We start from the raw sequence: 17354 nt of genomic DNA, 5'->3' as shown, positions 1-17354 counted from the left end.
GCTTATTCCACTGAGCCATCTTCCCAACCCCAATAACACAATCTTAACAGGGGATCTTAACACCCCATTGTCTAAAAGAGGTAGGTCAATTAGACAAAAGAATTAAGAAAGAGGTAGCAGAACTGAACCAAAACTTCAAAGAAATGAACTTAGTGAACATTTATAGAGTGATCCAACCAACAAAATCTGAATAACCATTCTTTTCAGCTGCACTTGGGACATTTAAAATAAACACAGTAAAGTGGAAAGAAACAACATAAGGAATAAACAATGGAGAGGATGGAAAATGGAAAAGATAGAAAAATATTAAAAGTGAATATCATCTAAGTATATATACAGTATAGCTGAGAAGATTGCACTGCTAATTTCTATCTTTTTTTTTTTTTGTATTTGAGGGAAAGGTCTACAAGGTGTTCAGGGTCTCACTACTAGATCAGACTCAGTGATCCTCCTGTTTACAGCTTCCCAAGACCTGGGATTACAGGCACATGCCACTACACCCAGTCTCATTTGCTATTTCATTGTGTTCCAGGAGCAGGGCCAGCAGAGCAAGCCCAGGAATTGAACACCTGTGGCCCTGTCCCTGCTTGCAGGTGCTTTAATCCACTGAGCTATTTGGCCTGCCCTTCTATCAGTTTTTTGAAAGTATCACTTAATGTTTAAAAATTTTACTTTGACTAACTCTATATGCTAATATGTGTAATCTGATCAACTACACTGAGGACAAAAATTTGCTGTATAACAAGCACAGTTGAGTACCTTCCATCTTGTTCTTTTAAATACATACATTCTTCAAGGTCTTATCTATTATTATAGTCTCTTTAAAATAAATTAAAAAGTTAAAAGTCAAAAGGACACAGGAAAACATTAAGTTTTATTGAAATGAAGAGTGAATGTCTAATTGCTTGATCTATATAACTTATCTATATCTGGTAGAGTTAGCAATAAATTTGATGATAACAATATGTAATATGACATCCATTGTCAATATTCTATTCTTTTCTGGAATTCTATACCATTTTTCTTTTTCATATTGCTTTGTTTCTGTCTTTGTTCTTATTATTTGTTTTAGTTTTTGTTGCTGTTTTCCTTCTTTAAAATAAAAAATTTAAAGCAATCAGTTCTTAAGCCGCATTAGCTATTAAGTACCAAAAGCACAACCAATATTAGAAGACAACCTTTTGTTTTCAAGATCATACATTCAGACAAAAGGAATACACAGGAAAAGGAAAACAGAATTGCAAAACTTCACTTTTAGCATAATTTGAAAAAGTTTCCTTTCACAACAAGTTTACTTTTTTTTTTTTTAAAGAATATAGATCTAGGGAGATAGTTCAGCAGCCTAAGAGACTGGTGTTCAATCGCCTGTACAGCAGGTCATGCTGGCCTGGAACCCAGGTACTCTGTGTTGGACACCGGAGCCAGACATGATGAAGTATGTCTGTAACCCCAGCCCTGGGGAGGCTGAGAAAGGACCATCACTGTGCTTCTGAGCTGCATAGTGAGACACTGCACCAAATAAATAAAACAAAAAGATTAAAAAGAAAAAGAATCTAATTCAGATTCTTGAAAGATGCTCTCAAATAAAGAATATATTTTGTATAAAAAGATACCACTGAGATATTGCTTAGGGCATGTGTGTGTGTGTGTGTGTGTGTGTGTGTGTGTGTGTAGTATTTCCAACATGGTTGATGCTGATAATGCCAGATATCAGATCTTGACATCTACAATGGAAAAAATAAGATTACTGGCATGAAATTCCTTATTTTAAGTTACTATATTAACTTTGGTCTTACTCTTCTTCCAATGGAGGAAGATGTATCCAGTACCTCACCTATATTTGCATCTGTATCTGCATTTATGGCCGTAGCTACAGAGGCATTGTCCGTATGTCTGTTTAAACGACTCTCAGATAATTTTCAAATATTGTCTAATAACCTATAGCTTTATTAATTTTTACTGTCTCAAAGTCAAACCTGGTTGCTATATAACATAGTATTTTCTAGTCTTAACTTTAATTTTTAGGACAGAAGTAAATTTGCATACCACTCCAGCACTTGTCATTATAATTAGATACATCTAGAAAAGTGCATTGTGCAAAATATTACATTCATAATTGCCTAATTGCACTTACTTGTATCCAATTATCAGCATAATTGGCCACTTATGCCATCAAGAGCAAATGTGGTTAGCTGCGTGTGCAATTACCTGAATGTTTAATTCACAATGCTTTGTAGTCTCTGCATTCAAATTTCTGAGAAATGAATTAAAATAAGGAAACACAAGGAACTGATAGAAATAGATAAAAGTAAATAATATTAATAAAGATCTGAAATTTGGTTGTTTTATTGTTTTGTCCAAAATATTGTTAATGTATGATTTGCACTATAATAATAGCAATCACATTATAGTAGAATTTATAAGTCAATAGTTCTTACGTCATGCTACAAAGGTTTGCGAAGTAAGTTTCAGAATGTAAAAATAGATTTTCATTGGAAATTAATGATAAGCTATTATTTTACTTGGGTAAAAGTGTACATACTATGATATTGTTTCAGAAAACTAAATGGGTCCCAGTAGAAAATAAGATAGGAAATAAATAAAGAAAGAGGAAAGATTCAACTAATTGAAACTAGAACTATTCACTGATTTTGGATAGCCACAGAGAGGACAGGCATAGAAAGGAATACTTGTATATATGTACTGTATCTATCCAAGAATGATATTACTAAAAAGTAAGATGTTTGATGGATGAGTAAAAATAAGTGGATTCTGGAATCAACTGTATTTACCTATATAGGGATATGCTGTCTGAAAAAATGAGATACCAGTAGTGGAAGAGTTTTCCATCTGAAGTGGAAGTTGATGTTACTTTTTTGAGTGAAAATATTAATACACAATTTTCAAAGGTATTAGATGGAGCTATTCAGCTACTGTTGACAGAGAACTAAGCCAGAAAAGACAGGAGCAGTGACCTGATGTTAGTGCGGTAAGCCACTGAGGCAGGATGCCTGGAGCTTGCTAGTCTGCCACCAGTTGACATCATTCCCAGTTCTCTACACGGAAGAAATCCTCAATCAAGTAATTTTGTATTTATCATACTTTAAAAGGTAAAAATATTGATATTATCTGGCACTCTAGTATGCTTTACATTTCTGATCCTAGTAAAATGCTATTATTTCCAACTCTTCATACACATTCAAGTAACAAATGGAGTGCTTAAGAATACTGATGTTAATTTTAAGAAAGATAAGTGAACGCACTAATTTAATTCTGAAATGAATACTTATCTGTGACTAAGAGTCAAAATTTATTTCAATATCTACATATTTTACTAGCTCTGGAAATGGAAGTCTAACACAACAGATTGTATGTCCAATTAAGAAAAAAGTTGCACTTTAAATGATAGAAACACTCAAGACATTTTTAATAGCTTCATTCCACTTCTATAGTGTACTGTTCTTAAGAACTGAGACAAGCAAGTGCAGTGTAATTTTACTTCTTGTTATAAAGATACTAAGGCTACAGTGCATATAATCTTCCAAAGACTGCAAGACAGTGGACAATGGGGGAAAAAGACTATGGGCAAAGTAATACAACAGAATATCTAAGACCCTGGATTAAAGGTTTCATAAGACTCCCTGAAAAATTAATGCAGTTAAAAAAGAGGTGAGATAAAATGAATAAACAATAGTGAAAATATAAATAAATAAAAAGAGCAGAGAGCAAGTGAGAACACAAAGGTAAATATATCCTTTGCGTAGAAATCATAAATATTATAAAATTTAATAATATATTATAAAATCATATAGAGAAAAAAATATATATATATTTCTATCTATCTATCTATCTATCTATCTATCTATCTATCTATCTATTCTCAGACATGATGTATCAACCCAGAAAAGAACTGGAAAAGCGTTTAGCTTGCCTCATGAACTCAGGTTCTGAACACTTAAGAGTATGTTAATTAATTGAAGCTTGTAATCATATTCTGAAAGAAGTAAGAAAAATGGTTGTATTTTCCAAGGTAATTTTAACCAGAGATTACAGAGCATGAAATACAAACAAACAACCAAAAAACAGCAAACATAATCCAAATAGAGAAAACCATCAGTGAGATACACATACATCAAACTGACTAGAAAAAGTTAAATGCACTTTAAAAAAAAATGCTCAAAGAGTGTAAGAAAAACACAGCCAGCTATGAAAATAGAAAATGATAGGAAAAAAAGGAGAATATAAACAATTAGAGAAAGATTTATTATTATTGCTTCTAGGCTTTTTAGCTAAGATCAAGTGTAGTATCTATTCTTATCAGCTTAGTATCTGATACATCCTCTACCTGAGGACAATATATTAAATGGATTTTTGGAGCTGGGAGATGGAATAGGAGCTTGCTCCGTCCACTCCATGCATCGACCTGGTATTGCAGCACCTCCAGGAATGGTGCACCCCCTCGGGGAAACAACCGCTGGTCTAAAGAAGAGAAGGTGTCTGCCTCGAGCTGGCCTCCTTGCCTGCTCTCCTGCTTTCCTGCAGCTGCACTCTATGATGTTCTGGCGGTGGGCAGTGTTTCTCTCTCTTTTCAATGTCTTTCTGCTTTAAAAAAGAAAAAAAGAAAGAAAGAAAGAAAGAAAGAAAGAAAGAAAGAAAGAAAGAAAGAAAGAAAGAAAGAAAGAGTTATTGATTTATTGATTTATTTTGGCTATTTCAGGCTGCCTTAAGGGAGGCTGTGGTGTGACTTGTGGAGCTGGGGATCAAACCACATTCCCCTGAGACTGACTGTGTTTGCCAAAGCAGCGCTTGAAACAAATGACCTAACTGGCAAGCCCCCAGAGAATATAAGCAATTGGAAAATATGACAAAGAAATCAAAGGAAATTGTGAAGCTGAAGAATATAACTGAGTTGAAAATAATCACTAGGTAAAATCAACAGAAGACTAAAAGGTACAAAAAGGTCATTCCAGTATCTTTTATAAATATTGATAGAAAAATCCACAAAATATTAGCAAAAAAAATTTAATGCAATATTTATTGAACAAAAAGCTAAATTATATTATAGAATTTATTAAATACAATATACTGCATTAATAAATAGATGCAGAAAATGCTCCCAACAAAAATCAACATGCATTTAGTATACAAACGTCTGACACTAACTTACCACAACAAAGGCAAGTTTCAGAAAGCCAACAGTTAAACTTAGAGAAAAGATCAAAAGTTCTTGCTCTAAAACCAGAAAAGAGAAAGATGCCTACTGACACCATTTTTATTTAACATTGTACTAAAAATGTTAGCAAAAACCTAAGTTTTTAAAAACATATTCAATATCAATGCTTAAATTCACTTTTTTATACTTACATGGACAATTTTTTGTTATTACACTTCCTCAATTCAAAATGTCCTACAAAGCTATAGTTATCAAACCAGTATGGCACAACACAAAAATAAGTATATAAAAGAGTGAGATAGAATACAAGCACAGTAATAAGCATATATATATATATATATATATATATATATATATAGTGATTCTGATAATCACAAATGTGATGGTGTTAGTAAGTGGTCCCCTTAGAAAGTAATTAGATCATTCTTAGGTAGAAAAAATTTATGTTAATCAGTAATACACAGGCTTCATTTAGGATTTCTAAAAGTCAGTGAGCATAACCCTTATTTCTACTTCCTATTGTAAATATAATAATTTCAAAAGGATTATAGATCTGAGTATAAGTGGTAAAATAATTATTCTTCATAAAGATAGAAACAGAAGAGCATTTTATTTTTGTAACGAATATTTCTTAAATAATACAAAAATATATACTACCACTATTGGATGTTGCTGATAAAGTAAACTTACTAAACCCAATGTTTTAGTCTTTTAAAAGATAAGATTGAGAGAATGAGGGGCCGGGGAGATGGCTCAGTAGAATAAGCGCTTCCCTAGCAAGTACAAGGGTCTGAGTTTAATCCCTGGTTCTGCCAAAAAAAAAAAAAGAAAAAAAAAAAAAAAAAAAAAGAGAGAGAGAGAGAGAGAGAGAGAGAGAGAGAGAGAGAGAGAGAGAGAATGAAAATATAAACCACAACCATCAAGTGGCTATTTTCGTAACATATATAACACAGTGGTCTCTAATTCAGTATATTTAAGAAACCTTACAAATCTAAGAGGAAAACACAGACAAAAACAAAACAAAACAAAAAAAACAGGAAATTTCAACAGACATTTCTTTAAAGAAGACATTCACTAAAATGTTAGACAAATAAAAAAAATGCTCACTCTTAGTCATCAAAATATAAATTAAACCAAAAACTGATACCAAGAATGGATTAAAAATTAACGAGACATTAGGATATGTCTTTATAAGTCATGGAAAAAGTAAAATTTGTGTATGCAAGTGAAAGCAATTTTAATTGCTAAGACAGTTTTTCAAATTTTTAATAATGTATAGTAAAGCTGATGCTAGGGTTCAATTCATTGAATATTCTTGCACTTAAGTTTATATTTACAAGACACACATACATATATTCACAAACAAAAGTAAAAAGAAGGTTCATAAATAGCAGTAATTAAAACAGCCGTCACTCTGGCCAAATAACTCAGCAGACTAAAACACTTGCTTAGGCAGACACAGGGACCGAGGTTCAAGCCACACCACGCTGTACTGGCCCCATCCCCGGGGTGAGCTGAGATGACAATTAAGACTGGGCATGGTGCCACGGGCCTGCAGTCTCAGCACTTGGGAGCTTGTAAGGCTGAATACAGGAGACTCACTATGAGTCTGATCTGTGTGGTGAGACATTGTAGACACTGTAATAAATACATTTTTTAAAAAAATATTCATTTTTGGTAAAAGGTAGAATTGATTGATAAGTTTTGGAAAAATTTTTGATTTAGAGCTGAGAATAGAATCCAGGACTTTGTTCAAGCCTGGAAAGTGCTCTACCACTAAGCCACACCTCTAGTGAGGAAGTCTCCTGGAGGACGGCCAACAGTGCTCCATATCTTTATCTGGATAATGGTTTTATAATTGTCTTCAAGTTGTGTGAATTCATCAACCTGCATTTTTTTTAAAGAAGTTTTCCTATGATGTGCTTATATCAGTCAGTGCTTATTAAAGAAACAGATATAATACATGGTGTGCAAATACACAAGAATTTACAAGTTTGGCTCACAACGTCTACCCACAGAGTCTGATGTGGAAGAGTGCAGAGGGTGTCTGCACACTTGATAGGTGCGTTAGTTGCTGAGCTATCTTCCTGGCCCCAAGAGCTATCTCCTCATCCCCTGCACACTAGATACTAAAGGATTCAGTTGAAAGTCTGGAGCTCACTACAGTGTTCCATGCAGGTCTCTATCAGGAGGTTGATTGGCCTGCCATGGAAAAATAGGAGTCTAAGCCAGAAGGCTGAAGGATCTACACCAACAGCTGATGAGTTGGCACTGGAAAACAACAGATGACCTCCAAAGTGAAGGTGAAGACTGAAGTTCCTCTGAAGAAACAAGAGACCTGCCCTTCTTCACTTTCCCTTTATACCATCCAAGCTACAAGCTGTCCTAGAGTTGGCCCTCCAGCCCAAGGTATGGAATTGCTCAGCTGATTGAGTTGAGCTTCTCTTACTCAAGTTCACAGATTCAATCAACTCTCAGAGTGATTTTTCAGTATTTTTTTTTCCTGAAAGTAGAAATCAGATATGCCTTTTATCTCTCCTCTCTGCTGTTTGGAACATAATGTGATAGGTGGAACACAAGACTGTTTTTATCTAGTATTGAGGCAACATTCTCAGGATGTTAGGACACTTGTAGAGGGGTCTCTTCCTTCAGAGATAACAAGAGGTTGCTACGCCAGCTCTGAACAGGCAGCATCTGGACTTCTCTGACAGGAGGACCATATTTTCTTGTGCTACGTAGAAACTAAGAAATCAGTGTTTCATAATTACTGAGCAGTGTGACAAATCAGAACTCATACTGCCAGAGTTGGAACCAAGTACTTTTCTTTTGTAAAGAAAATACAAGATTTTAAGTTATTCAGTCTTCATACATAGGTCTCAGTACCAACACTATTCCCATTAGAGATACACTTCCCCAGACATATTAAGAAAAAGTATGGAGATTTAATTATTTTCCCATCCACATTGACAAAATCAGTAGCATGTGTTTTATTTTTTGGAGCTGTTCTATGCCAACTGTTCTTTTGAGGACCCTCCTAATCAGCATTCTTTGTCTGAGAAGAGCGATGGCTTTTCTCTAAACTTAAGGCAATTCCACAGCTCAGCTTTAGTGAACACCCTTAGCACATTAATGAATAATATTTGTGCATTAGCCAACATGCTCTGGAGACAAAATCAAATCAAATGGGCTTGGATGTTCATAAATTCTGACACTTTAAACTCTACGAGAGAAACTGCTTCATAATGAATTTCAAGGGCTATGTGCATTCCAGAAGGAGACTTAAGGCTCCCCTGTGCTCAAATAGGGTGAAATTTAGTTAAGGATAAAACAGCAACAATAATTAAGAATTTTCCAATCCATAAGGACTTGAATTAAAATTTAACTTTCTGATCATCAACCATGTGCATTCAGCATTGACTCAACCTTTGGCAGTGGTCTTTTACATACTTCAGTATGCATATCGATTGCACAGTGTTTTAAAACTCTTCTACCTTATTCACTTATTTGAGCACCTTTTGGTGTTAAAATGATGATAACCATCTTCTTCAAAGTGGCTTTGAGATTAAATGGACTTCGAATTGAATAACTAGCAATTGTTACTACCTAAGAAAACCAAGTGGAATATTTTTAATGAAAAAGAATAAATCCGATAGCTGGACTTAGGTCTTGGTATGACTTTGGGCTTCATTTCTTTCGGTGATTCTCCCTTCACATTAATGCTGCTGGCATTTATTTCCTGTTACTATCCTCACTTTGCCTGAAATTTGAACTCTTGTGAGAGATGTTTATGTTTGTTATCTAGCACTATTCACATGTGAATTACAATCTGGTTTGCTTTCCTAAAAATTAAACATGTTAGGATCATCCATACTTCTCATACTATTAAGGGTGATTTTTCATCCTCTGCTTAACTTGCATGCAGAAACATCTGACATTATGAATACTCTGTTAAGAACCATTGTCCCAGAGTCTCTTTAACTTCACAGAATTGTTTTCCACCATTTCAATGAACAAATTTTCTGCATTCCTGTATCAGTCCTTCCTTGCCTGATCTGTTTGTTTCCATGTTACTTAAGGGTCTGTTCTAAACTCTTCCATTGTCTTGCTCTATGACAGTCAATGGAAAACTCATCTATTTTTATGGAATCAACTAAGTTCATGCCACTTATTGAAATTTAAGCTCCCTGTCTGTCCTTTTATGTTGCTACAACACAATATCATAGATAATTAATAAAGATACTATTTTTTTACATTTTTAGGGTGGTCAGTCCACTCTCAAGGTCCCAAAATCTGCCCAAAGGTTTCTTGTGGTGTCGCAACATGGTGGAGACCATCTCATGACCAGACAGCACATAAGTTGGGTGGCGCAGGAGAGCACCACAAAATCGGAATTTCAACTTTGTAAGAAACCCAGTCTCACAATAACTTATTTGTTCTTGAGGTAATGCAACCAAGGCTTGAGGTTAGAAGCCTAACCTCTTAGTCCTTTTTAAAAGTCCTACGTCTTAACACTGGTATCTGTAATTGTAATTAAAACTGAACAATGATTTTGAAAGGAACATTTAAACATCACATTCCCTACTTAGCTCTATTTGTATTTGTATTCCACGTACTTACATTAAATTTTGTCGAGATGTGGATACCTAGAAAATGTCTCTATTTAACTTCTAAAAGTTGACTTCTAACATATCAGCTTTTAGGAATCCCCAAAATAGGAGTCAATTAAAATTTGACTTTCTCATTTTCAAGTGAATATATGAGGTGTTAATTTAAGCCACCTAAAGTCTGGTGATATTGTCCCTGCTCAAAATTTGAATCCAATATTCTCCATTTAAGCAAATAGCGCTATATCTGACTAAAAAATTTATAGAAGAGGGAGCTATCTTTAACCCTCTTCCCACCACTGCATCTGACCAGATCATCTCCAAAGTTTTAATCTACATTTAAATATCTCTTCACAATAATCAGTTCTTGTCATCCCGATTGCTTTAAGTCAATATTCTCATTATCCTTCCTATATTATTATAGTATTATATTTTGATGTGGGTTAACTTTGCAAAAGATTGCTCTAGTAGTTTTATAGGGAGGAGAGCATATGGTTTCCCTTTCACTCTTTACTTGTTCTGTAGCCAGAGTTTTTGTTCCAATTCTGATCATGCTATGTCACCTTCTTAAATTGTGCATTGAATTGTCTTTGTTCTTAGGACTTCAATACTCTTTCTTGGTGCATTCTTCAGATATATTTTATTTTAAAGTGCATTCTTTGGTGTTTTCTTAACATCTATTTGAATGTGTTCAGTTGGTGACCTCAAACACAGTTCAGCAGAGAACTCAGGAGTTTCCTATTGTCCATCTCCTTACTTCCTCATGTGTTTAAATATACTTCAATTCATGCCTCTTTAATAATACCTATATACTCACTGTATTCCTTTAGTCTTTCTTCATTTTGTCTTTGTTTATGTCTAACAGTATTTATTGCTGAATAATGTGTTTACCTTTAATTGTTTATACTCTATCTAATTGCATTATCCTCTGGAAGCAGCACTAGGAAAAATGTGCTCTTGCCTCTGATGGTCCCTGGTCGTGGGTGCATACCCATTCCTTTTCATAACTAATGAATATCCACTATTTTAAATACTCACATCAAATGACAGGCTTCCGTAAAGAATTCACTCTTCAGAGAAGTGACTGTTCGTTCTTTGTGCTGTTTACCTGATTTATGTTTGAAATTTATTCTCATTGCCCTTTTGTTTCATTAATTTCTCTTTTTTATGTATTTGGTAAAAGGTCTCAGTACACAGCTTGGACTCTCAGTGATCCTCCTATTTTCAGCCTCCCCAGAGCTGGGATTGCAGGCGTGGGCCAGCACGCGCAGCCTAGGTAAGCCCTGGAGTGGAGCGCTCATGGCATGTTGTGGCAGGGACCAAACTATGGTCCTTGCACTTGTCTACACAGGCGCTTAGTCCGCTGAGCTATCTCACCAGCCTTATTTCTTGCATTTCTAATCCCTGTCATAATTCCTCTTGCACAGTAAAGGTTAAGTGTTCTGAATCATCCACAATGTTTTCTTGTGAAAATCTCAGCAAAATCTTATCACAAGCCCCATCTACTGGTCATTTCCTCAAGCTGCAGACCCATAATCCCTAGGGATTTGAAGGAAGCATTGGGGATAGTCTTCACAAAATCAAATTATAATGACTTTATCACAACCACATCACTCGTAGTAGGAAATCTAAGTGCAAGGATAAGTGCCCCCCAATTAAATAACTCAACTGGCCTTAAAAACTGAACTTCACCAGCAGGAGTGTGTAATTATTTAAAACTCTTCAAAAGTGTCCACCACAGACCAATTTAGTATGTCAGGATTTTACAACTTAATTGGACTCAGAGCATAGAAAGAAATTCTAAGGCCATTTTCCAATAGCTGCTCTCGGTTGGAGGAGTCATGAGGATATTGTGCGCATTGTTGAAACGATCTCGCTTATGCTATAGAATGAAATTGAACAATGTGCAGACATATTTTTATTGTTTCCCCTCAGGAAACATACAGACACCAGAATAAACACTCTGCCTTACACCTTTGACTGTTACCTAGGGACAGTGTAACAATTCGTAGCAGTTGTCTAAATGATTATTTCTTCATTAGTTACCTGCTCTGTGTGATTTAGCTTTCCACTTACTTTTTACTGGAGACATAATGTTCTGCGCAGTCTCTTCTCAACTTTCTAAAGAAGCAGGTAGTGAGGTAAATCAAAACATGTTCTGTGAGTGATATGCTCAGAGTGATTGCTGAGCATTTCCTGCTGCTTCTTAAGCATTTAAGACTCAAGATTCACTTTGGCAAATAAAAAGAAACTAATCCTTCATCCTAAAAATGCATCTGGAATCTTTTCACTGTCCTCTGTTTCCAGGGCCACCTTCAGTGCCCAGATCAATTCAATTTCCTGCTTGGACAACTGCTGGCGCCTGGTATCTGGTCTTCTCACTCTCTCGCTGCATGGTACGCTGCCTGCTGATCTCTGTGTCCTCCTCAGGACTTCTTAATACAAGGACCTTGGCCCTCGGCCTGACCTGCAGGCCCTTGGAGGGTGCACTTCCTGCTCTCTGCTGTGGCTAGATGTTGATGGTCGTTTTCTTTCTCTGGGAGGCTCTTCTTGCCCTTTTTCTCAAGTTCACATTATTTTTATAAGTTCTTTTTTGATTCAGGGCTTGTTCTTTTTTTTTTTTTTTCTTCTTCTTTTTTTTTTTTTTTTTTTTTTTTTTTTTGAAGCTTTTTTCTCACTCTACACATACCAGCATGAGTAATTCTGTTATTTTTCACATTACAGATCAACTACCAAATGCTTAAAAAATCTTTGTCTGTCTCCCCCTGCAAAATTTAGAACACTTGTTGTATTTCTTAATAATAGAGCCTGCAGAGCTAAGAGAACCAGAAAGATGTTACTATAGTTGGGAAAACAGCATGAATTCGACCTTTACTGTTAAGATTACTTAGTACAACATTTCTTTTCAAAATCAATAATTTCTAACTATTAGTTGAGAAAAATGTAAGTAAAAAGACTTTAAGCGTACTTAATGAAGCCTTCTTATTCTTATAATTTGAGATAAAAATAGTTCCCCTGTAAATTATATTTCCATGGCTTTTAAGTACATTTTATTCAAAAAATAATTGCTCAATTAGGATAAAACTGTATTGATTAGAAAGAACTACATTGAGTGGGATCAACTTCAACTGTTATGTAAATTCTAGGATATCATAGGGAGCCTCAGAACTAAAACGTTTCTTAGCTGAAAAGTCCTAAAATATTGAATGAGAAAGCAGAGACATGGAAGAGTCAAATAGCCACCCTGGGACCGAAAGCTGCCTTCTTATTCAGTATTGCTGTGTGCTAGAGTCAACTGGACCCTCTCCCTGAATCTCACACTTAGTGAACTTGAAGAGAGCTTAACACCATTGTCTCCAGACCAACGATTTGAAAACTCTTCACTTGAAAGAAGTAACTATAGGGAGACAGTTTGCCATACACCCGCATGATCATGACCTTCTCAGCAGAGGAACTCTTTGAATAGTAATACAGGCCTGGAAGAAAGAGACAATGTAATTATCCATAGATATTTGGCAACATGCTTCTCCAGAAATGCATCAGGGTAATAAGGGAATAAGCATTTCTTTTTCCCTTTTCTGTAGACATTTGATTCTATTCCAGAGTAATGAGTGAATCTAAAATAGCTATCAGTGTATTAACTGAGTCTGTGTTTTAATACTGTCTATCAAAGAATAAAATCACAACAAAAGGATGTTAAAGGGGAAGTATTTATTGAAAACACAAGAAACATAAAAGAAGCCAGGTAGCCTTGAATGAACTCAAGAAGTGAGGGGCTGGTGTTTTCATTGTTGTGGTATTTTTTGGATAAGTAAAATACAAAGGTAATCACCTATCACAGGTGAATCTGGGTATTTTGAGTAATCAATTAGGCTTTATGTAGAGCTTAACAAAAATTAATTAATCAGGGCCAAGGAGATAGCTCAGTGGCATAAGTGCCTGCCTGGCAAGCACAAGTTCCTGAGTTTGATTTCTGGTACAAAAAAACAAAACAAAACAAGCAAACAAAATTACACAGCTGGCAGAGTTCAAAGAAGATTACTGTTCTGAATTTCCTTGAAACTCATTCACAGGGAGGCAGAGGGTTTAGACTAAACTAATGAGTTCACTCTACCTAAGAAGTTTCCTTTGTAATAGGGTTCTTAACACATCGTATTTTCCTGTTTTCCTTTATATTTCTAAGCTTCACTAGCTGTATGGCTTGAATTGGTTCTTAATTTTGTGCTTTTTTCTTTCTAACCACGTACCTTTGAGGTCTCCTCTCCTTTATTGCCTAACTATAAGCAAAATAGGTATGCTGCATTCACAGTTTCTCTTCTCACTCCACTCCCTAGGAAACACTTGCTCTTTATTTCCCCCCAGTACCTTCCCTTTCAAGAAGACTGTCTGCCAGCCACCAGAAAACCCTGATGGAGGCTGCCTCCCTGTGAGGTAACCCACCCCGGACATGGCTGCCACTCTACCTTCACCATCTTGTCCTTGGGAACTGGAGTGTGGGAAGCCAAAGTAAGATGTTGCTCTTGGCACTCTTTCTACTACAAAACAATTATCATTTTCTCTGATCCAGGGAGTTTAGGTCCTTCACTATTGGCTTTGCCTTAAAATAAAATATTTCCATTCTCTAAAATTGGAGAAAATAGCAACAATTAACATCCTGTGGAACAATGCCTCTTTTTGGAAATTAAGAACTAGACAAACATGGTCCTCCTTCTGCCCCACAAAAAGATTGATGATGGTACAGATAGTAAGGAGAAAACTGTAAAAAGCACTTACATCAAATGCTTACCATGGTCTCCACAAAGAACATCACAATTTCATTGAGAAGGACTTTTATTGACACCATTGTACAGAAAAATTAAAGTTCAAAACTATTATGAAACGACGTAAATCGTGATAATCTTCACCAAAAAATGAAGTTTCAGGTCTGCTTCAAGAAAAAATAAAATTATGTTATTTTCTATTAAGCAGCAGTGATAGCAACATAGGGACTGAGAATGTTCCAATATTCATTGTCACTAACTTTTTGGTGTCTGGTCCCGGCCCTCAAAACATTTTAATGCATCTCCACAAGGTGGTTCACATCTGGCCATGCTGCCATCCTCAGAGTGGGTGACTGAGACAGAGAAGGTGCTTCATGTGTAAGCAACAGCCTCATAACTTCATCAGAGGAGAGAAATCTCATCACTTTTTCTTAACTGCAATTGTTAAAAGGAGTTCTCTAGATCCAGCTGACTAGCAGAAGGGTAGGGTTGAGTGCACAAATCCGATTGCAAAAGAAAGTAGGATTCTTGGGAGCCATCACAGAAGCTACCAGCTACAACAGATGGCAAGATTTCTACTTGTTATTACTGACAGGATACAATTCCAGCTGCAAAGCATAAGGTGTTCCTTCCTGGCTTCTTCTGCCTGCTCTACTGGTGAGGAGCAGAAACTTAATCTGTTACTTCTGGATGGGACCCTTCTCTTCCATTCTCATAATAGGCTTGTGAGACCCCAATTTTTCTCCATTAATTGGTTTTTACTCTGTAGCAACTTTTTCTTTCTTTCCTTCTTTCTTTCCTTCTAATGTATTTGGTACAGGCTCTCATTATGCAGCTTGGACTTATAGTGATCCTGTGTTTCCAGCCTCCCCAACGCTGGGATTATAAGCATGTGCCACCGTACCCACTCTTGTTGGCTGGCTGAGCACACCTGGGGGCAGGCTGACATGGCATGTGATACTGGAGATCAAACCCCGATCCCTGTGGTTGCCTAAGCAGGAGCTTTGTCCACTCTGCTATTTTGCTGGCCCCTATAGTAACTTTCTTAATGCTTTGAAAATGAATTGCTAAGAAATAGGGAAAAAATATGAATGCACAAAATCCACAATTTCTTACCTACACTGGTGTTCTCTCTGACTGATATTTCTGAGTCAGTTCTTTAAATATCTAATAATGTTGAATAATTAGCCAGTTATACTTGCTGAAAGGACAAAATATTTCATTTTTTATTTAATAGCAATGAATCCACAGGTGAGTCACATATATTGTTGTTGCACGTAGTATGTGAGTGTGCTTATATACACCCGTGAGGAAAATGACAAACTTCAGCAACATAGCTAAATACATTTTGCCACTAAGCATTTTCTATTTACTTAAGATATGTTTAATGTTTTCCTTGGTGTTTTTGTAACTGAATGTGAAAATAAAGATAAATTCATATATGTATTTCAATATATACCAGTATTTATAATAAACATTATATATATATATATATATATATATATATCAGTATTTACATACAAAATCAGGCTGATACTTCTACTGCTAGGTGAGGAACCAAGTTAGATGCAGATTTTCAACGAGGCAAAATATGTGGTATCATTTCATGTAGATTATTGTCTTCCGTGAGGTGTTGCTCAAGTTTGTCATTTTCTTTACTTGCTTTTTAAAAATGTTTTTAGTACAGGGTCTACAAGGTCTACTGGGTCTCACTACACAGATCATACTTGTAGTATCCTTCCTGTGTTTCAGCCTCCAAGGCACTGGGATACAGGTGCAATGGAGACTGGGCGTGGTGCCTCATGCCTGTAATCCCAGCTCTTGGAAGGCTGTAAAAAGGCTGATCACTATGAGTTGATCAAGTAGTGAGACCCCGGACACCCTGTAGATCCTTCCCTACAATACAAAAAAAAAAAAAAAAGAATAAAAGTTAAGATGGATTGTTCAGTAACTTTTGCTCTATTGGATTGTGTGTTTTTTCCCTTTATTTTTCAAAGATTTATGGGCTATTTCCAAGACAATTTAAGATGTAATTACACCAAGCAGGTGTCTTTCCTCTGAATGTTGTTACTTTTAAAAAGAAATTATGTTTCATAGAAATTTTAATTGCATTTATGTTTAGGATAAAATCTGATAATTTGATTAAAATGTTAACAACCTTGAAATATGGATGACAAAAATTTCCTCAATTATTATTCTGAAGTATGTAACTAATATATATGTTGATGTAAGTAAAAATAGAGAATGTATCCATAGTTTAGAAAGTCACTGGCCAAGTGAAACCAGATATATACACATACAGCTCTACAGGAAAAATCTTCTGTGTATAGTCAGGTAAACATTTTTCTTGCCCATAAAGTTGCCTATGAATACTGGATTTATTATCTTTTTTGTTCCAGGACAAATGTTCAAAGTTCACTCATGAATTCTAACATAGTGTGTATTTATATGTATGTGTATGGAATCTAAATTTTGCATTTTCTGTACATGAGATCATGTGATCTACAACCTGCTGCTAATATATTTCTTCTTTTCTAGTTTAAAGAGTTTTTATTTGTTTTGCTTATATATTTTGTAGTTTAGGACTTCCAGTACTACACTAAATAGGGTAAGGATCTTTATTTTATTTCTGATATTAAAGCAGTTTGCATTGTTTTCTCTGACATTAGCTATGATCCTTCTATAAATGGGCTTTATAATCTGATGTACATTCTGTAACTGATTGTTGAACATTCATTATGAAAGGATACTGTACTCTGTCAAATGTGTTTTTTTCTTTTCTTTTTTAAAATTAATTTAATTAAGAAATAAATAGCA

The 17354-nt window shown here is 35.4% G+C and overlaps 1 non-coding gene across 1 annotated transcript; it reads left to right on the top strand.

Annotated features, from left to right (window-relative positions):
- Nucleotides 1-4269: 4269 nt before the first annotated feature.
- LOC111815312 lies at nt 4270-4460 on the top strand. Its single transcript, XR_002820021.1, has one exon. It is a non-coding gene; the product is annotated as a U2 spliceosomal RNA (small nuclear RNA).
- Nucleotides 4461-17354: the final 12894 nt, after the last annotated feature.

The sequence above is a fragment of the Octodon degus genome, unplaced genomic scaffold (assembly GCF_000260255.1).
Source record: "Octodon degus isolate 3935 unplaced genomic scaffold, OctDeg1.0 scaffold00014, whole genome shotgun sequence".
Classification (NCBI taxonomy): domain Eukaryota; kingdom Metazoa; phylum Chordata; class Mammalia; order Rodentia; family Octodontidae; genus Octodon; species Octodon degus.
Note: the sequence above shows the minus strand (reverse complement) of the source record. Positions and strands in the feature narration are given on the sequence as shown.